Here is an 18,107-nt window from a genome sequence, read left to right on the forward strand (position 1 = left end):
GATCCCTTGGGACTCCAGGGAATGAGCCCTCTGGTGGCGGTACAAGATATATACAAGGTTACAAATATAACACCCCACACCCGCCCAATCATGGCCTCTCTCTCTCTCTCTCTCTCCCCGCCGCCCGCCCAGTCATGGCCGCTCTCTCCCCCACCCGCCCAATCGTAGCCTCTCTCTCTCTCTCTCTCACTCTCTCACTCTCTCCTGCCCGACCAATCGTGCCCTCTCTCCCCGTCCACCTACCCAATCTTGGTCTCTCTCTCTCTCTCCCCCCCACCCTCCCAATTATGGCCTCCCTCTCTCTCCCCCAGCCGCCCAATCGTGGCCTCCCTCTCTCTCCCGCAGCTGCCCAATCATAGCCTCCCTCTCTCTTCCCCCACCCACCCAATCATGGCCTCTCTCTCCCCCACCCGCCCATTCATGGCCTCCCTCTCTCCCCCACCTGCCCAATCATGGCCTCTCTCTCCCCCACCCACACAATCGTGGCCTCTCTCTCTCCCCCAGCCACACAATCGTGGCTTCCCTCTCTCTCTCCCCCACTATCAATCTCCGATTACATCCTTCCTTCCTGAGGGAGTGCTGCACTATCAGAGGGGCAGTACTGAGGGAGCGCTATACTGTCGGAGGGGCAGTACTGAGGGAGTGCTGCACTGTCGGAGGGACAGTACTGAGGGAGCGCTGCACTGTCGGAGGGGCAGCACTGTGTGAGCGCCGCACTGTCGGAGGGGCAGCACTGAGGGAGCGCCGCATTATCGGAGGGGCAGTATTGAGGGAATGCTGCACTGTCGGAGGGGCAGTACCGAGGGAGCACCGCACTGTCAGAGGGGCAATACCGAGGGAGCGCTGCACTGTCGGAGGGGCAGTTCTGAGGGAGTACGGCACTGTCGGGGGAGCAGCTGAGGGAGAAAGGCACTGTCCGAGGGTCAGTACTGAGGGACGCTGCATTGTTGGAAGGGCAGTACTGTGGGAGCGCTACACTGTCGGAGGGGCAGTAGTGAGGGAGCGCTGCACTGTTGGGAGGGCAGTACTGAGGGAGTATGGCACTGTCAGAGGGGAAATACTGAGGGAACGCTGCACTCTCAGAGGGGAGCTACTGAGGGAGTATGGCACTGTCGGAGGGGCAGTACTGAGGGAGCACTGTACTGTTGGAAGGGCAGCACTGAGGGAGTGCTACACTGTCGGATGGGCAGTACTGAGAGAGTGCTGCATAGTTGGAGGTGCAGTACTGAGGGAGCGCTGCACTGTCGGAGGGGCAATACTGAGGGAGTATGGCACTGTCAGAGGGGCAGTACTGAGCGAGTGCTGCAATGTCGGAGGGGCAGTACTGAGGGAGTATGGCACTGTTGGAGGGGCAGTACTGAAGGAGTGCTGCACTGTCGGAGGTGCCGTCTTTCAGATGAACATTAAACTGAGGCCCCGCCTGCCATCTCAGGCCGACTTAATAGAACCTACGGCCACTCCTTATTCCTACATTCCTTGTCCATTTTTCTTTCCTTTCTGTTTCCTTATCTTGTTCTTTCATTGCCCGCCCCCCCACATGATGTGAATTTAAATCCTACACCACAGCACTGGTTCCTCTTCCAGCGAGGAAGAGGATTGTAAATTCAATGCGCCAATTGATAGGCCACAAATGTTACCTGCCAAATGTCAACCCAAGCCTAGATGTAGTCCAGGGTCTGCTGTGGAAATCACAAGTGAACAGCCCCACTTCTGACATTATGATGGAGGGAAATTCATTGATGAAGCAGCTGCAGATGGTTGGGACAAAGGAACGAAGCATAATGTCCCAGGGCTGAAATGATTGTCCTCTGACAACCAAAACATCTTCCTGTGTGTTAGGTATGGCCTCAGCTACAGGCCATTTACCTAATTTTGTTGAGGCTCTTTGGTGCCATACAGATTGGAAAGCTGCCTTGTGTCCATGTTTGCATCAAGGCTGTTATGACATCTGGAGCTGAATGGCTGAAGTGGAAACTCAACGGAAAGAGAGGTGGCTATTAATGAGTAGGTGTCGCTTGATGGCACTACAGATGAATCCTTCTATCACTACTGATTGGAAGGAGACTGTCCAGTACAGTAACTGCTAGGCTAATGGTTATGGGACTAGACTAGCAACCCGTCATGAGTTCAAATCTCCCAATGGTGCCAATAGTTCAATACAAGCTCTGCATTAAAAGGTTTCTCTTCTCATGAATTAGTAATTAACTAACTCTACTAGTTAATTATTGGAATTGATTTTGCTGAACAATGCAATATTGTGCTTTGCATTTAAGCACGTAGGACACCTCCCCATCTGCCGATGGTCTTCAAGCTATTTCTATCTTTCCTTTCCCCTTAAAGGAGTAGTTATCCAGTCTCCGGGCCTGGAACGTGTCACAGAGGGTCACACGGCGCGGTTACAGTGCACCATGCGGCACTCCAGAGTGAGTGACACCGAAGTCCACTGGTACCGGCAACTACCGGGGCAAGATATGGAGTGGGTTTTAACACATGAGGCAAGTGGCAGCACACGAGGGAGCCCAGGTTCCACTGACCGTCTCCAGCCTTCCAGAGACACCTCCAATAACAGCTTCATTCTGACAGTCACAAATGTGCAGCCCAGTGACACTGCCGCCTATTACTGTAAAGTGTGGGGAGATATCAGTGGGAGCAGCTCAATGTAACCAGTAAGTACAGTTCACATTGTAATAATATTATATCTGCGTCTGACATCACCTTGTGGATCAGGGCTGGTAAAGGTCCAATATTTGATGGCAAATACCTTATTCTGTTAGTCCAGTCCCTTACATGTCCCTCTCACTTTCACAGATCCTAACGTGCAAATGGATGAAGACCTGAGGATTGTCTGGATCAGTGTGGGGGCTGTGCTGGCACTTACTCTCATTGCTGGAGCTGCTCTTGTCTTCTGTATCAGACAGGCATGGTTCGGGAAACTGCAATCCTGTACGTTTAAATAAATATTTCACGGTAACTACCACATCTGGATCAGCTGCCCATAGTCATTGAAGGGATAAGAACAGAAAATACTGGAAATACTCTGCAGATCAGCAGCAACTGTGCAGCGAGAAACAGAGTTAACGTTTCAGGATGATGACCTTTTGTCAGAACTGGAAGGGGTTAGAGATGGACAGTTTTTAAGCAAGTACACAGCCAGGGAAAGATGGGCATTCATAGGTGCTGTGAGTATTTCCAGCGTTTTCTGTTTTTATTTCAGATTTCCAGCATGCTTAGTATTTTTCTATTGTTTGAGTCATTGAAAGGTGAGAGTATTAGTGAATTCAAGAGGGAGCTGAGTAGATTCTTTTGGTGAAAGAAGTGTTTTGGGCTATGGACGACAGTACAGTTTGGGTTTTTGTGAACTTTGGGACCACCCAATGGACTGCAATGGCCTTTCCCCAACCTCCATGTTTGCGTGTTCCTATCTACACTCGGTGTTGGTGACATTCTGTGATTTCCTTTACAGCCCCGTCTGTCCACACTGCTACTACATTGCCAGCACGCGATTATAAAAATACCTCTCTTCCCGGACGCTCACAAGTGAGTCGAGTTGGTTGGCCCAGTGCCAGCCTTTTGTTAATGTTCTGGAGTATTTAAAGCATTAGGGCCTAGAAATTCGATGACTTTGAATCCATTTTACAGGCATAAAACGGGCGCCAAAATGTCCAGTGTAGTGGTCAAGCAGCACGTGTACATTCCACGTTGGGTGTGCGCCGCCCACCATATTGGTATAGGCATCAAAAGAGGCATCCAAGGCCCACGTCTGAAACAGCCATTAGTCCTTTGCATTTGCAAATCAGGGGTCGAGTGCCTGGTTGATGCTTCCTTTACCAAACTGGTTTGCCTGAACACAGCTGGCACCAGGCCGGCTGCATTCAAGAAAACCAGGTCTTCCTGCAGCCTAACCAGCGCCCCTCAATGGAGCCGCTGGAGGCCACCAGCAAAAGGGCAAGTTTAAAATAAATACTTACATGAATGTGGAGCCGACAGGTGCAGGAGTGCCCCCCCACCCACCTGTCCAGATTCCCCCCTCTCCCGGGCACATTCCCTTCTCCCGAGACCTATACCTGATGCAGTAACCACAAATTCAAATACTCTTCAATGCCGTGCTGCCTGGGGAGATCCGAGCAGGTGTCTGCAGCTCGTCGGTTTGGTGTAAATGAGAAGCCCGATATTGGGTGAGCTTTGGGCCTGTCCGTTCCAGCACAGAGATCGTTCTCTAGACTTGAATGTGGAGGCTCAGTCGTTGAGTATGTTCAAGACAGAGATCGATAGATTTTTGGATATTAAGGCAATCGAGGGATATGGGGATAGTGCGGGAAAGTGGAGTCGAGGTCGAAGATCAGCAATGATCTTACTGAATGGCGGAGCAGGCTCGAGGGGTCAAATGGCCAACTCCTGTACCTAATTCTTATGTTCTTATGTTGAACACACGACCTTCTGATTCAGAGATGAGAGTGCTACCAACTGAGCCAAGACAGACACCTTAGATTGTTGAGAGATACTAAAGTACCAAATATGCTGTTGCCTAAAGTGACCTATCTGGATTTCTTGCTTTCCTTTTTTCAGTTTTCCCAGAAGCCCAAGGAGTTGAGATCTGCCAACAGAGAAGCATGTACCTCCAGAAAATACCAAACTAGACGCTTCATTTCAGGACAAAGCAAGACTGAACAAGTGCTAGAGAAACACCAGCATTGCCGAGAACTGAAGGATCAGCAACTTCAACCAACACAATGGACTCACCAGCATCAGTCGGCACCAAGAGGTCACCAGCACCAATCATCACTGAGGCGCTTTTTACCCTTTAAGAATTTAGCACCACCAACCAGCAACAAGACTTTATTGGCACCGACTCGTTCTGAACTCTATGCAAACCAAAGACAGATTAAACCTCATCTCTCCAAGGAGGTAACTATCAGGCCGGTAACATAGGACTCCCTTCATACAGAGAACTCCCAATTCCCACCACTGCATTGATCCAAATACACAGAACTATTTGTTGGGAACGTGGTCTCAATATACAAGCTCTGCAGATCCTGACCAGAGTAGAGCCCTTACTCTGCATCCTGCATACAACACTTCTGCTGGTTTGAGGTTTTTCATGCCCACATCCCTTTAGACCATAGTGTCAACATCTTACCTTAAAAGGAAGCCCAATGAAGCCCTTATACAGTACACTAGTTGAAACACTGAGTTTTTCCAATTTGAGTCATAGAATAGTTAAAGCGCAGGAGGCCATTCGGCCCATTGAGCCTGTGCTGGCTCTCTGGAAGAGCACTTAAGCTCATCCCACACAGCCGCCCGTTCCCTGTAGCCCTGCAATTTTTTTTTCCTTCAGGTCCTTATCCAATTCCCTTTTGAAAGCCATAACTGAATCTGCCTCCACCCCCCTTTCAGGCAGCGCATTCCATATCCCAACCACTCGCTGCGTAAAAAAGCTTTCCCTCATGTTGCCTTTGGTTCTTTTGCCAATCACCTTAAATCTGTGTCCTCTGATTCTCAGCGCTCCCGTCTGCGTTGCAGCCCTTGGAACAGCGGTAGGTATGAAGACCTGCAAAAAAGGTAAGTTACAGTTTTTATTTTTAAATTATTTTCGATAGCTAAGTGTCTTGTGATTTTTTTTATTCTTTTGCAATTTTTGGGGGTGTTTTCCACCCTCCCTAGGCCCAACTCGTAGCGGTATCGGCCTCGGAGAAAAGTTGCAGCAAATTTGCGATTTGCGCCACGAATCCTTGTGCAACGCCGATTTTTACCCCTGGGCGCATTTTATCCTGAATGTTAGGCCTCGTAGCAGTAGCAGAGTCATAGCGGTATTAAAACAAAATTGAATTTCTAACCCTTAGAGTATTGCGTACAGTTCTGGTCGTCATATCATAACAAGGAAATAAAGAGGCACTGGAGAGGGTGCAGAGAAGATTTACAAGGATGATACCAGAAATGCAAGGTATACCTATCAAGAATGAATGAACAGATTAGGTCTCTTTTCTCTTGAAAAACTTCGGCTGAGGGGTAGTCTCAGAGGGCTTTAAATTTATGAACGGTTTTGACAGAGTGGATAGAGAATGTTTCCACTTGTGGGCAAGAGCATAACTAGAGGCCATCATTATAAGATAGCCATCAAGAAATCCAATAGGGAATTCAAAAGAAATTTATTTACCGAGAGAATGGTGAGAATGTGGAACTCGCTACCACAGGGAGTGGTTGAAACGAATAGTATAGATGCATTTAAGGGGAGGCCAGACAATCATATGAGGGAGAAGGGAATAGAGGGTAATATTGATAAATTTAGATGAGGAAGGATGGGAGGAAGCTCGAGTGGAGCATAAACGCTGGCATGGACTGGTTGGGCCAAATGGCCTGTTTCTGTGCCATATATCCGATGTAATCCTATGTCATGTCTTTATGGGGGCAACATCAGCAGCTATCACAACTGCCCTTGGACAGGGTTTATTTTGAACAGGTAGAACACATGCTGTTTTAAGTGAAACAAGCAGAATATATGTGCTTTGTAGGTGAAAAAGCAGAATCCATTTTAAAAGCCTCTCTCACTCACCTGACAGACTGGGGCTCAGCTGCAGGCTTATTACACCCTGCATCGGGCACCAAGCTCTACAGCATCTGCTATATTCGCAGTGACGTTCAGGTCCAAGGATCAGGTGCATGTGAGCCACCTCAGGCTTCAGAGGAGTGATGGAGCAGATATTGCCATCCCACCTATGGCCCTCGGAGAAAGCTGCCTGTACCAATCTGTAGCCATGTGGAGAAGTAGCACGGCAAATATCAGAGAGAGTTACTCTCTTCATTTCAGAAGCCTGTCTCACAGATTAGATCACACCACCCATTGCAGAGTTCTCAGATGAGACAGACAAGCTACATGGACTCAGTTAATGGATTCAGTCTGATTCCAAACATTTGTTTTAAATTACAGAAATCAAGTGATCTTCAAGCGGATTCCAACTCGACATACATGGTAACTATATCAAATATAGTAATTCAAACTAAGTTAGTGATTGATGCCAATATAGCAATTCATGTCAATATAATGAGTTAAGCCAAATCAAACCAACCCTTCAGAATAAAATGTTAATGGATTGCATCTACCTTTTGTTTCAGAATTTTGATCCAGTCTTAAGTCAGTACAAAAATAACCCCGTCGACAATCAAACCTGGAAAAGCTGTTGGTCCAGATGGTGTTTATCCCGAATTCTTAAAAGCACTGGGACCCAAAGCGAAGAGATGGTTGATCTCCTTCTTCTCTGAGATACTGGCAACCGGTAAAATTCCACCGGTTTGGAGGGAGACTAAATTAATTGCCCTCCTGAAGCAGGGGAAGAACACTTGTGAAGCCTCCAGCTACTGCCCAATCTCCTTCCTCTGTACTAGTTATAAAGTGCTGGAGAGGCTGTCTATCACCGAAGTGACCCTTACCAGTTGTTTACAGAGAATGGAGGCTTACTTCCACCGATGGCAACTTCGGACAAATCAAGAGACTGACATCTCGACATTCCACCTCAACACCCATCAAGTCTCCTTTTGCAGCACTGAGGTAAACCATGCCCAAAACCCTCCTATTTAGGAGTCAAGCTTGATCGCATTCGGTCAGTAATTACATAAATAAATAAAATCTGGAATAAAAAGCTAATGTCAGTAATGGTCACCATGAAACTCCATGATTGTCGTAAAAACCTAAACTAATGTCCTTTCGGGAAGGAAATCTGCCGCCCTTACCCGGTCTAGCCTATATGTGACTCCAGTCCCACAGCAATATGGTTAACTCTTAACTAGGCTCTAAAAACAGTAATAATAATAAAACCGGACAGACCACCCAGCATCTACCTTAGCACCAGCTTCAGACACGACAAAGGAATACCCAGCCCAGCCAACTCTACAAAGTCCTTCTCACTAACATCTGGGAACTTGTGCCAAAATTGGGAGAGCTGTCCCACATACTAGTCAAGCAACAACCTGACAGTTATACTCACGGAATCAAATCTATCAGCCAATGTCCCAGGCTCCTCCATCACCACCTCTGGGTATGTCTTGTCCCACCGGCAGGATAGAACCACTTGTGGTGATGGCATAGTGGTATACAGTTGGGAGGGAGTGGCCCTGGGAGTCCTCAACATTGACTAAGGACCTCATGAAGTCTCATGGTTTCAGGTCAAGCATGGGCAAGGAAACCTCCTGCTGATTACCACCGACTGCCCTCCCTCAGCTGATGAATCAGTACTCTTGAATATTGAACACCATTTGGAATAAGCACTGAGAGCAGCAAGGGCAGAGAATGTACTCTGGGTGGGGAACTCCAATGTCCATCACCAAGAGTGGCTCGGTAGCACCACTACTGACCAAGCTGCCCCAGTCCTGAAGGATATTAAATTATTATTTAAATGGGGAGAGATTACAAAATGCTGCGGTACAGAGGGATCTGTGGGTCCTTGTACATGAAACACAAAAGGTTATAGCATGCAGATACAGCAAATAATTAGGAAGGCAAATGGAATGTTGGCCTTTATTGCAAAATGGATGGACTATAACAGTAAGGAAGTCCTGCTACAACTGTACAGGGTGTTGGTAAGACCACGCCTGGAGTACTGCGTACAGATTTGCTCTCCTTATTTAAGAAAGGACATACTTGCATTGGAGGCAGTTCAAAGAAGGTTCACGAGGTTGATTCCTGAGATGAAGGGATTGTCACATGAAGAAAGGTCGAGCAGGTTGGGGAATAATGAGGGAAATAGAATGGACACAGTTGAGGGCCATGTTAACCATGATAGAGGGGCATCCATGGTTGAGGAAAAAGGAAGAAATAAAGGATCCAAGAAATCTCAGATGTAGGAAGCAAAGTGTATTAATGACCAATGGGTGTTTTTGTGACTGGAAGGCTGTTTCCAGTGGAGCACCGCAAGGCTCAGTACTCAGTCCCTTGCTTTTTGTGGTATATGTCAATGATTTGGACTTTAATGTAGGGGGTATGATTAAGAAGTTTGCAGATGATACAAAAATTGGCAGTGTGGTTTGTTATGTATGGAGAAAGAGTCAGGCTGATCACTGTGAGCTCAAAGTAAAGTGTGACCCGTAGTCTTTTATTGCAGGTCTCCAGAGTACCTCTCCAACCCGTGAGGCCTCCTTAAATACCTGTGCTCCCAAGGGTTTATGGGATCCCTTGGGACTCCAGGGGATGAGCCCGCTGGTGGCTGTACAGAGTAATTACAAGTTTACAAAAATAACACTCCTTCCCAAAGTCAATAGTGTAACTATTCACGACGTGAGTCGATCTGGGGCCCTTCTTGCCCTGGTTGATCGTCTCGGTGTAAAAGCTGATATTGTTAAATCATTTGTTGGGCCCTCGCAGGGCTGCTGTGCAGCTGGCCTTGCTGAGCTGCCTGATGTGTTGGGTTCTGCATCGTGCTCAACCGTGGTGCCGGTTGCCACTGATGTGTATGCTGGGGGGTCAAAAAAGGTAGGGTCCAAGGTGGGTTGCTCTGGATAGTCCGTGAATCTGAGTTTGATTTGGTCCAAGCGTTTCCGGTGAATGAATTCATTTGAAAGTTTGACCCGAAACACCCTACTCCCCTCTTTGGCCACGACAGTTCCGGGAAGCCACTTGGGACCTTGTCCATAATTCAATACAAAAACAGGATCATTGATTTCAATCTCGCATGACACATTTGCCCTATCATGGTATGCACTTTGTTGAAGCCGCCTGCTCTCTACCTGTTCATGTAGATCAGGGTGAACTAATGAGAGCCTTGTCTTAAGTGCTCTTTTCATGAGCAGTTCAGCAGGTAGGATCCCAGTGAGCGAGTGGGATCTCGTGCGGTAGCTAAGCAGGACGCAGGGTAGGCAAGTCTGCAGTTACCCTCTTCAAGCCTTGCTTGATGGTTTGCACTGCTCTCTCTGCCTGACCATTGGATGCTGGTTTAAACGGGGCAGATGTGACATGTTTGATCCCGTTACGGGTCATGAATTCTTTGAACTCAGCACTGGTAAAACATGGGTACCATTGTTGCTCACCAGGACATCGGGTAAGCCGTGAGTGGCAAACATGGCCCGCAGACTTTCAGTGGTGGCAGCAGACATGCTCGCCGATATTATCTCACATTCAATCCACTTGGAATCCGCGTCTACAACCAGAAGGAACATTTTACCCAAGAATGGACCTGCATAGTTGACGTGTACCCTAGACCACAGTTTGGAGGGTCAAGATCATAAACTTAGCGGCGCCTCCCTGGGTACATTGCTTAACTGCGAGCATATATTGAATCTGTGAATTCAGAACTCTAAGTCCGCATCAATACCGGGCCACCACACGTGGGATCTGGCTATCGCTTTCATCATTACGATGCCTGGGTGGGTACTGTGGAGGTCAGTGGAGGTCTCTGCCCTTCTTGGGGACCACTACTCGATTGCCCCACAGAAAGCAGTCTGCCTGTATAGACATTTCATCCTTGCGCCTCTGCCATGGCTTAATCATTTCCTGCATTTCCACTGGGACACTGGACCAGCTCCCATGAAGCACACAGCTTTTGACTCGAGATAATAAGGAGTCCTGGCTTGTCCAGGTTTTGATCTGCCGGGCAGTGACAGGTGATTGCTCACTCTCAAATGCTTCCATAACCACGGCTAGATCTGTGGGCTGCGCCATTTCCACCCCCGTGGTGGGCAATGACAGCCTACTGAGAGCATCGGCGCAGTTTCTGTGCCTGGCTTGTGGCGGATGGCGTAGTTGTATGCGGACAACGTGATAGTCCATCTCTGGATGCGGGCCGATGCGTTGGTATTTATCCCTTTACTCTCAGAATACAGGGATGTAAGTGGCTTATGGTCAGTTTCCAATTAGAATTTTAGCCCAAACAGGTATTGATGCATTTTCTTTACCCCATAGACACACGCAACGCTTCTTTTTCAATCATGCTGTCGGCTCTCTCAGCCTTAGACAGACTCCTGGATGCATAAGCAACCGGTTGCAGTTTCCCGAAATCATTGGCTTCTGCAGTACCCAACCGACGCCATATGGCGACGCATCACATGCCAGTACCAAACGCTTACATGGATCATACAACACAAGCAATTTGTTTGAGCATAACAATTTTCTCGCTTATACAAAAGCATTTTCTTGGCTTTTGCCCCAAACACATTCGTCCCCTTTTCGTAGTAAGACATGCAATGGTTCGAACAGTGTGCTGAGACCCGGTAAGAAGTTACCAAAGTAGTTCAGGAGTCCCAGAAACGACCGCAGCTCCGTCACGTTCTGTAGCTTCGGTGCGTTCTCGATTGCCTCCGTCTTCGTGTTGGTGGGCCTGATGCCGCCTGCCGTGATTCTCCTTCCCAAGAACTCCACTTCAGGCACCAGGAAAATGCACTTCAAGCATTTTAACCTGAGCCCCACGCGGTTGAGTCGACTAAGAACCTCCTCCAGGTTCTACAGATGCTCGTCTGTGTTCCGACCTGTGACCAAGATGTCATCTTGGAAGACCACAGTGTGTGGGACCGACTTCAGTAAGCTTTCCATGTTTCTCTGGAATATCGGCACCGCTGATCGGATTCCAAACGGGCATGTGTTATAAACAAAAAGACCCATGTGCGTGTTGATGCAGGTGAGGGCCTTCGATGATTCCTCCAGATCAGACGTCATGTAGGCTGAAATCAGATCCAGCTTCGTGAACGTCTTTCCTCTCGCCAGCATTGCAAAGAGGTCGTCGGCCGTTGGTAGTGGGTATTGGTCCTGCAGGGATCAACGATTGATAGTTACTTTGTAATTGCCAGATTCTGACGGTGCTGTCTCCTTTGAGGACTGGGACGATAGGAGTGGCCCTCTCGTTGAAGTCGATCGGTGAAATGATGCCCTCTCTTTGCAGCTGGTCTAGCTCGATCTCTACCCTTTCTCTCATCATGTACGGTACTGCTCTCGCCTTGTGATGGATGGGTTGAGCCCCCGGAATTAGGTGGATCTGCACTTTTGCTCCTTGGAATTTCCCGATGCCTGGTTCGAACAGCAAAGGAAACTTGTTTAATACCTGGGCACACGAAGTGTCGTCAGCAGGCGATAGCGCTCGGACGTTGTCCAAGTTCCAGCATGTCGTTCCCAGCCAGCTTCTGCTAAGCAGGGTGGGACCATTGCCTGGTACCACCCAGAGTGGTAGCTTGCGCACTGCTCCATCATAGGAGACCTTTACGGTAGCACTGCCGATTACAGGAATAAGTTATTTTGTTTAAGTTCTTAGTTTCATGCAAACTTGAGTTAAAACTGGCCATGAGGCCTTGTTGCACCACAATCTTTCGAAAGTCTTTTTGCCCATGATGGACTGGCTCACGCCCGTGTCCAGCTCCATTGACACCGGGAGTTCATTTAGTTCAACATTCAGCATTATCGGGGGACACTTCATGGTAAATGTGTGCACCCCATATACCTCTGAGTCTTCGGTCTGAGACTCTGGTTCGTCGTGATCCTCCGTTGATCCGTCCTCCTCTGCAACATGGTAGTTTGACAGGATTTGCAGCTCACCTGCACACTCGTTGGAGGTGTCCCAATGTTCCACAGCCCTTGCAAACGTACTTTTTGAATCGGCATGAATGGAAAAGATGATTACCCCCGCAGTGCCAACAAGGTGTTAATGGCCTTGCATTCATCACCCTCGATGGTGGACTCAGACATCTGTGGACGTGCAGCTGCAGGTGTGTGTGACCTGCCCTGTACATTACGATTCAGAAACAACATTGCTTTGTTTACAGTACTTGTAGCAGCACTTGTGTGCTGAGAGATTTGCTTGTACTTGTAGCAGCACTTGTGTGCTGAGAGATTTGCTTCGTATTGTCACTGGTGGCAATGAACTCCTGGGCTATCGCTATGGCCTTACTCAAGGTTAGGGTCTCTACAGTCAAAAGTTTGCGAAGTATGGTTTTCGTGGCCAATGCCAAATATGAAAAAGTCTCAGAGCATGTGCTCCAAATGTCCTTCAAATTCGCAATGTCCTGCAAGGCGTCTTAGCTCGGAGACATATTTTGCCACTTCCTGGCCTTCAGACCTTTTGTCGCTGTAGAACCGGTACCTCGCCATCGGAACGTCTTCCTTCGGGTTCAAATGCTCTCGGACCAGTGTGCACAAATCATCGTATGATTTCTCCGTGGGTTTCGCTGGGGTGAGCAGATTCTTCACGAGGTCATACGTTGGTGCCCCAGACGGTGAGGAGGATTGCCCTTCATTTGGCAGCGTTCTCTTCCCCATCTAGCTCGTTGGCCACGAAGTATTTGTCGAGTCACTCCACAAAAGTTTCCCAATCATCTCCCTCCGAGAATTTCTCCAGGATGCCCAGTTCTCTGCATCTTTGGGTTCGCTATCTGTATCTCGTCGCCAGTAGTTATGTATGGAGAAAGAGTCAGATTGAACACTGTGAGCTCAAAGTAAAGTGTGACCTTAGTCTTTTATTGCAAGTCTCCCGAGTGCCTCTCCAACCTGTGAGGCCTCCTTAAATACCTGTGCTCCGAAGGGATTAAGGGATCCCTTGGGACTCCAGGGGATAAGCCCTCTGGTGGCTGTAGAGTAAATACAAGTTTACATATATAACATAGTTGATAATGAAGAAGGAAGTTGTAGACTTCAGGAAGATATCAATAAACTGGTCAGGTGGGCAGAAAAGTGGCAAATGGAATTCATTCCGGAGAAGTGTGAAGTAATGCATTTGAGGATGGCCAACAAGGCAAGGGAATACACAATAAATGGTAGGACACAAAGGTGTAGAGGAACAGAGGGACCTAGGAGTGCATGTCCACAGATCACTGAAGATAGCAGGCAAGGTGGTTAAGAAGGCACACGGAATACTTGCCTTTGTTAGCCGAGGCATAGAATACAAGAGCAGGAAGGCTATGCTTGAACTGTATAAAACACTAGTTAGGCCACAGCTGGAGTACTGCGTGCAGTTCTGGTCACCACATTACAGGAAAGATATGATTGCACTAGAGGCTTCAGAGGAGATTTATGAGGATGTTGCCTGGACTGGAGAATTTTAGCTATGAGAAATGATTGGATAGGCTAGCTTTGTTCTCATTTGGAACAGAGGAGGTCGAGAGGAGACCTCATTGAGTTGTATAACATTTTGAGGGGCCTGGATATAGTGGAGACCAAGGAACTATTTCCCTTTGTTGAGGAGTCAATTACGAGCGGGCATAGTTTTAAGGTGGTTGGTGGAAGGTTCTGAGGGGATTTGAGGGGAGGCTTCTTCACTCAGAGGGTTATGGGGGTCTGGAACCCAATGCCCGAAGGGTGGTGGATACTGTTATGTATGTAACTCTTGGCAACCTGTATCATACCACCAGCAGAGGGCCTACCTGTTCGGAGTCCCAAGGAATCCCAGCATCCCTTGGGAGCACTGTATATAAGCAGGCCTCCCATGCTGTACCGACACTCTGGAGTTTAATTAAAGGAGCTAGGGTCACACTTACTCATTGCATACAGTACTCAATTGTATCACTTTCTTATGAGCGTAACAGATACAGAAACCTTCACCACATTTAAAAGGTGCTTGGATGGGCACTTAAAAGTGCCGTAATCTGCAGGGTTACGGAACTACAGCTGCTAAGTGGGATTAGACTGGATAACCTCTTGTTGGATGGCGCAGATAAGATGGCAAGTACTGCAGGGAATCGAATATGGCCAGGGTGATCTCCGGGACAAGTTTCGATCGCCTGGATGGGTCGGAGAAGAATTTTCCCAGATTTGTTTTTCCACAATTGGCCTGGATTTTAAAATCTGGTTTTTGCCTCGCTCAGGAGATCACCTGTCTCCGGTTGGGGTGGGATATAGAATGTTTCGGTGAAAGGGGTGTTGCGGTTGTGTGGGGGTGGACTGGTTAGGCTTTTTAGATTTTCCACATTGTTCATAGGTTTATCTGTAACCTTCAGGGCTGCTGACCGAGGGCCGTGTGGATCTTTGTCGGCCGGCACGGACACGATGGGTCGGAATGGCCTCCTTCTGTGCTGTAGGTTTCTATGTTTCTATGTAAAAGAGCAATGGCTTGTCAACAGGTTTGTTTGGCTGTTTAGAAATGCATCAGTGTCCAGTAAAGCTCTAGGAGAAAGCTCTGCCCACCTGGGGCTCGCTTGCCGTGTAGGAGTTCCAAGTAGAGCGTTTGATTTGGGAGTCTTGTGTCGGGTATGCGAACAATGTGGCCCGGCCAACGGAGCTGGTCGAGTGTGGTCAGTGCTTTGATGCTGGGGATGTTGGCCTGATCGAGAACACTGACATTGGTGCGTCTGTCCTCTCAGGGGATTTGCAGGATCTTGCGGAGGCATCGCTGGAGTTACTTCTCCAGCGATGTGAGGTGTGTACTGTATATGAACCATACAGGAGGGCGGGTCTCGCACCCTCTCATCAAACTACAGTACGTGGACAACGCTTGTGTCTGCGCACATTCAGAGGCTGAACTCCAAGTCATCGTCGACATCTTCACCGAAAAGCATTGGCCTTACACCAACCTGACCCCGCAACACAGCACTGCCCCCCAGTTATCAAGATCCACGGCCCGGCCCTGGACAACGTGGATCACTTTCCATACCTCGGGAGCCTATTATCAGCAAGGGCAGACATCGACGACGAGGTTCAACACCGCCTCCAGTGCAACCGTCGGCCGCCTGAGGAAGAGAGTGTTCGAAGATTAGGCCCTCAAATCTGGCACCAAACTTATGGTCTAGTGATAGTGATTGTTTCAAGTCTACCCCCGCCTCCCACCCCACAATAGCTCAATTATCAATTATTGGGATGTTTTTAGTGTCCTCTACTGTAAAGTCCGATACAAAATATTTGTTCAAAGTCTCTGCCATTTTCCTGTTTTTCCATTATTAATTCCCGAGTCTCATCCTCTAAGGGACCAACGTTTACTTTAGCTACTCGTTTCCTTTTGACATACCTGTAGAAGCTCTTACTGTATGTTGTTATATTTCTTGCTAATTTATTCTCATATTCTACCTTCTCCATCTTTATCCCTGCAACACTTTGCAATTTTTATCCATTTAAATTATAATTTGCTTTTAAAAAAAAATTCTGCCAGTGGATAACCTCACACTTTCCCACATTATACTCCACCTGACAAATTTTTGCCCACTCAGCCTGTCTATATCCCTTTGCAGATGTTTTGTGCCCTCCTCACAACTTGCTTTCCCACCCATCTTTGTATCATCAGCAAACTTGGCTTAATTGCACTCAATCCCTTCATCCAAATCATTATTATAGATTGTAAATAGTTGAGGCCCCAGCACCGATCCCTGCAGCACCCCACTAGTTATTGTTTACCAAACGGAAAATGACCCATTTATCCCATCTCTCTGTTTTCTGTTAGTTAGCTAATTCTCTATCCGTGCTAATATATTATCCCCAACCCCATGAACTTTTATCTTGTGCAGTAATCTTTTATGTGGCATCTTATCGAATGCCTTCTGGAAATCCAAATACACATCCACTGGTTCCCCCTTAACCACCCTGCACGTTACATCCTCAAAGAATTCCAGCAAATTTGTCAAACATGTTTTTCCTTTCATGAAACCATGCTAACTCTGCTTAATTGAATTATGCTTTTCCAAATGTCCTGCTACTGCTTACTTAATAATGGATTCCAGCATTTGGCCAACGACAGATGTAAGGCTAACTGGTCTATAATTTCCTGCTTTCTGTCTGCCTCCTTTTTTAGATAGGGGCATTACATTTGCAGTTTTCCAGCCTCTGGGACCTTCCCACAATCCAGGGAATTTTGGTTAAATTACAACCAATGCATCCACTATCTCTGCAGTCACTTTTTTTAAGACCCTAGGATGCAAGTCATCAGGTCCAGGGAACTTATCCACCTTTAGTCCCATTATTTTACTGAGTACTTCTTCTTTAGTGGCAGTGATTGTTTTCAGTTCCTCCTGATAGCCCCTTGATTATCCATTATTGGGATGTTTTTGTCTTCTACCATGAAGTATACTGTACTGCGCTTGCTTCTGCGCACACTCAGAGGCCGAACTACAAGCCATGGTCAACACCATCATTGAGGCTACGAAAGCATAGCCTTGCACTAAACATCCGTAAGACAAAGGTCCTCCACCAACCTGACCCCGCCACATAGCACTGTGCCCCGGTCATCAAAGTCCACAGCACGGCCCTGGACAACGTGGACCATTTTCCATACCTCGGGAGCCTATTATCAGCAAGGGCAGACATCGATGACGAGGTCCAACACCGTCTCTAGTGCAGCCTTCAGTCATCTGAAGAAGAAATTGTTTGAAGACCAGGACCTCAAATCTGGCACCAAGCTTATAGTCTACAGTGAGGTAGCGATACCCGCCTTCCTGTATGGCTCAGAGACGTGGGCTATGTACAGTAAACACCGCAAAGCGCTGGAGAAATACCACCAACGATATCTCCGCAAGATCCTGCAAATCCCCTGGGAGGACAGAGGCACCGTCAGTGTTCTCGATCAGGCCAACATCGAAGCACTGACCACACTCGACCAACTCCGTTGAGCGGGCCACATTGTCCGCACGCCAGACACAGGATTCCCAAATCAAGTGCTCTACTCGGAAGTCGTACACGGGAAGCGAGCCCCAGGTGGGCAGAGGAAATGTTTCCAGGACACCCTCAAAGCCTCCCTGATAAAGTGCGACATCCCCACTGACACCTGGGAGTCCCTGGCCAAAGACCAGCCGAAGTGGAGGAAGAGCATCCGGGAGGGCGCTGAGCACCTCGAGTCCCGTCGCCGAGAGCGTGCAGAAACCAAGCGCAAGCAGCGGAAGGAGCGTGCGGCAAACCAGTCCCAGCCACCCTTTCCTCCAACCACTGTGTGTCCCACCTGTGGCACAGACTGTCATTCCCCAATTGGACGGTTCCGTCACCTGACAACTCAGTGTTAGAGTGGAAGCAAGTGTCCCCCGATCCCGAGGGACTGCCTGTGATGATGATGATGTGTTGTATACACGCGCTGTCTCCTGTTACCGTCCATGGTCCACAGGTGGCTCAATGTCACTTCACTTCCCCACATTGTTGTCACAGCTCGAATACAAGCGATCATATTGGGATGTGGGTTGAAAGGATTGGCCCCACGTTCTCAGCCAGGACTGTGAGCCTGTGTGCTGCAGGA

The 18,107-nt window shown here is 48.1% G+C and overlaps 1 long non-coding RNA gene and 1 pseudogene across 2 annotated transcripts in view; both read right to left on the minus strand.

The window, feature by feature from the left end:
- The window catches only part of LOC139245689 (uncharacterized), a 304,862-nt pseudogene that overhangs the window by 235,238 nt on the left and 51,517 nt on the right, over positions 1 to 18,107 (minus strand).
- The window catches only part of LOC139245694 (uncharacterized), a 46,786-nt gene that overhangs the window by 28,310 nt on the left and 369 nt on the right, over positions 1 to 18,107 (minus strand). Inside the window, exons 2-3 of one of the 2 annotated variants that reach the window (XR_011590065.1) lie at positions 5,474 to 5,548; positions 2,718 to 2,941 (exon numbers count right to left, since the gene is read on the minus strand). This is a non-coding gene — a long non-coding RNA (uncharacterized lncRNA). Of the gene's footprint in view, positions 1 to 2,717; positions 2,942 to 5,473; positions 5,549 to 18,107 lie in introns of those variants that run through there. The other variant, XR_011590066.1, reaches the window with a different exon arrangement.

The sequence above is a fragment of the Pristiophorus japonicus genome, unplaced genomic scaffold, assembly GCF_044704955.1.
Source record: "Pristiophorus japonicus isolate sPriJap1 unplaced genomic scaffold, sPriJap1.hap1 HAP1_SCAFFOLD_231, whole genome shotgun sequence".
In the NCBI taxonomy this organism is placed as follows: Eukaryota; Metazoa; Chordata; class Chondrichthyes; family Pristiophoridae; genus Pristiophorus; species Pristiophorus japonicus.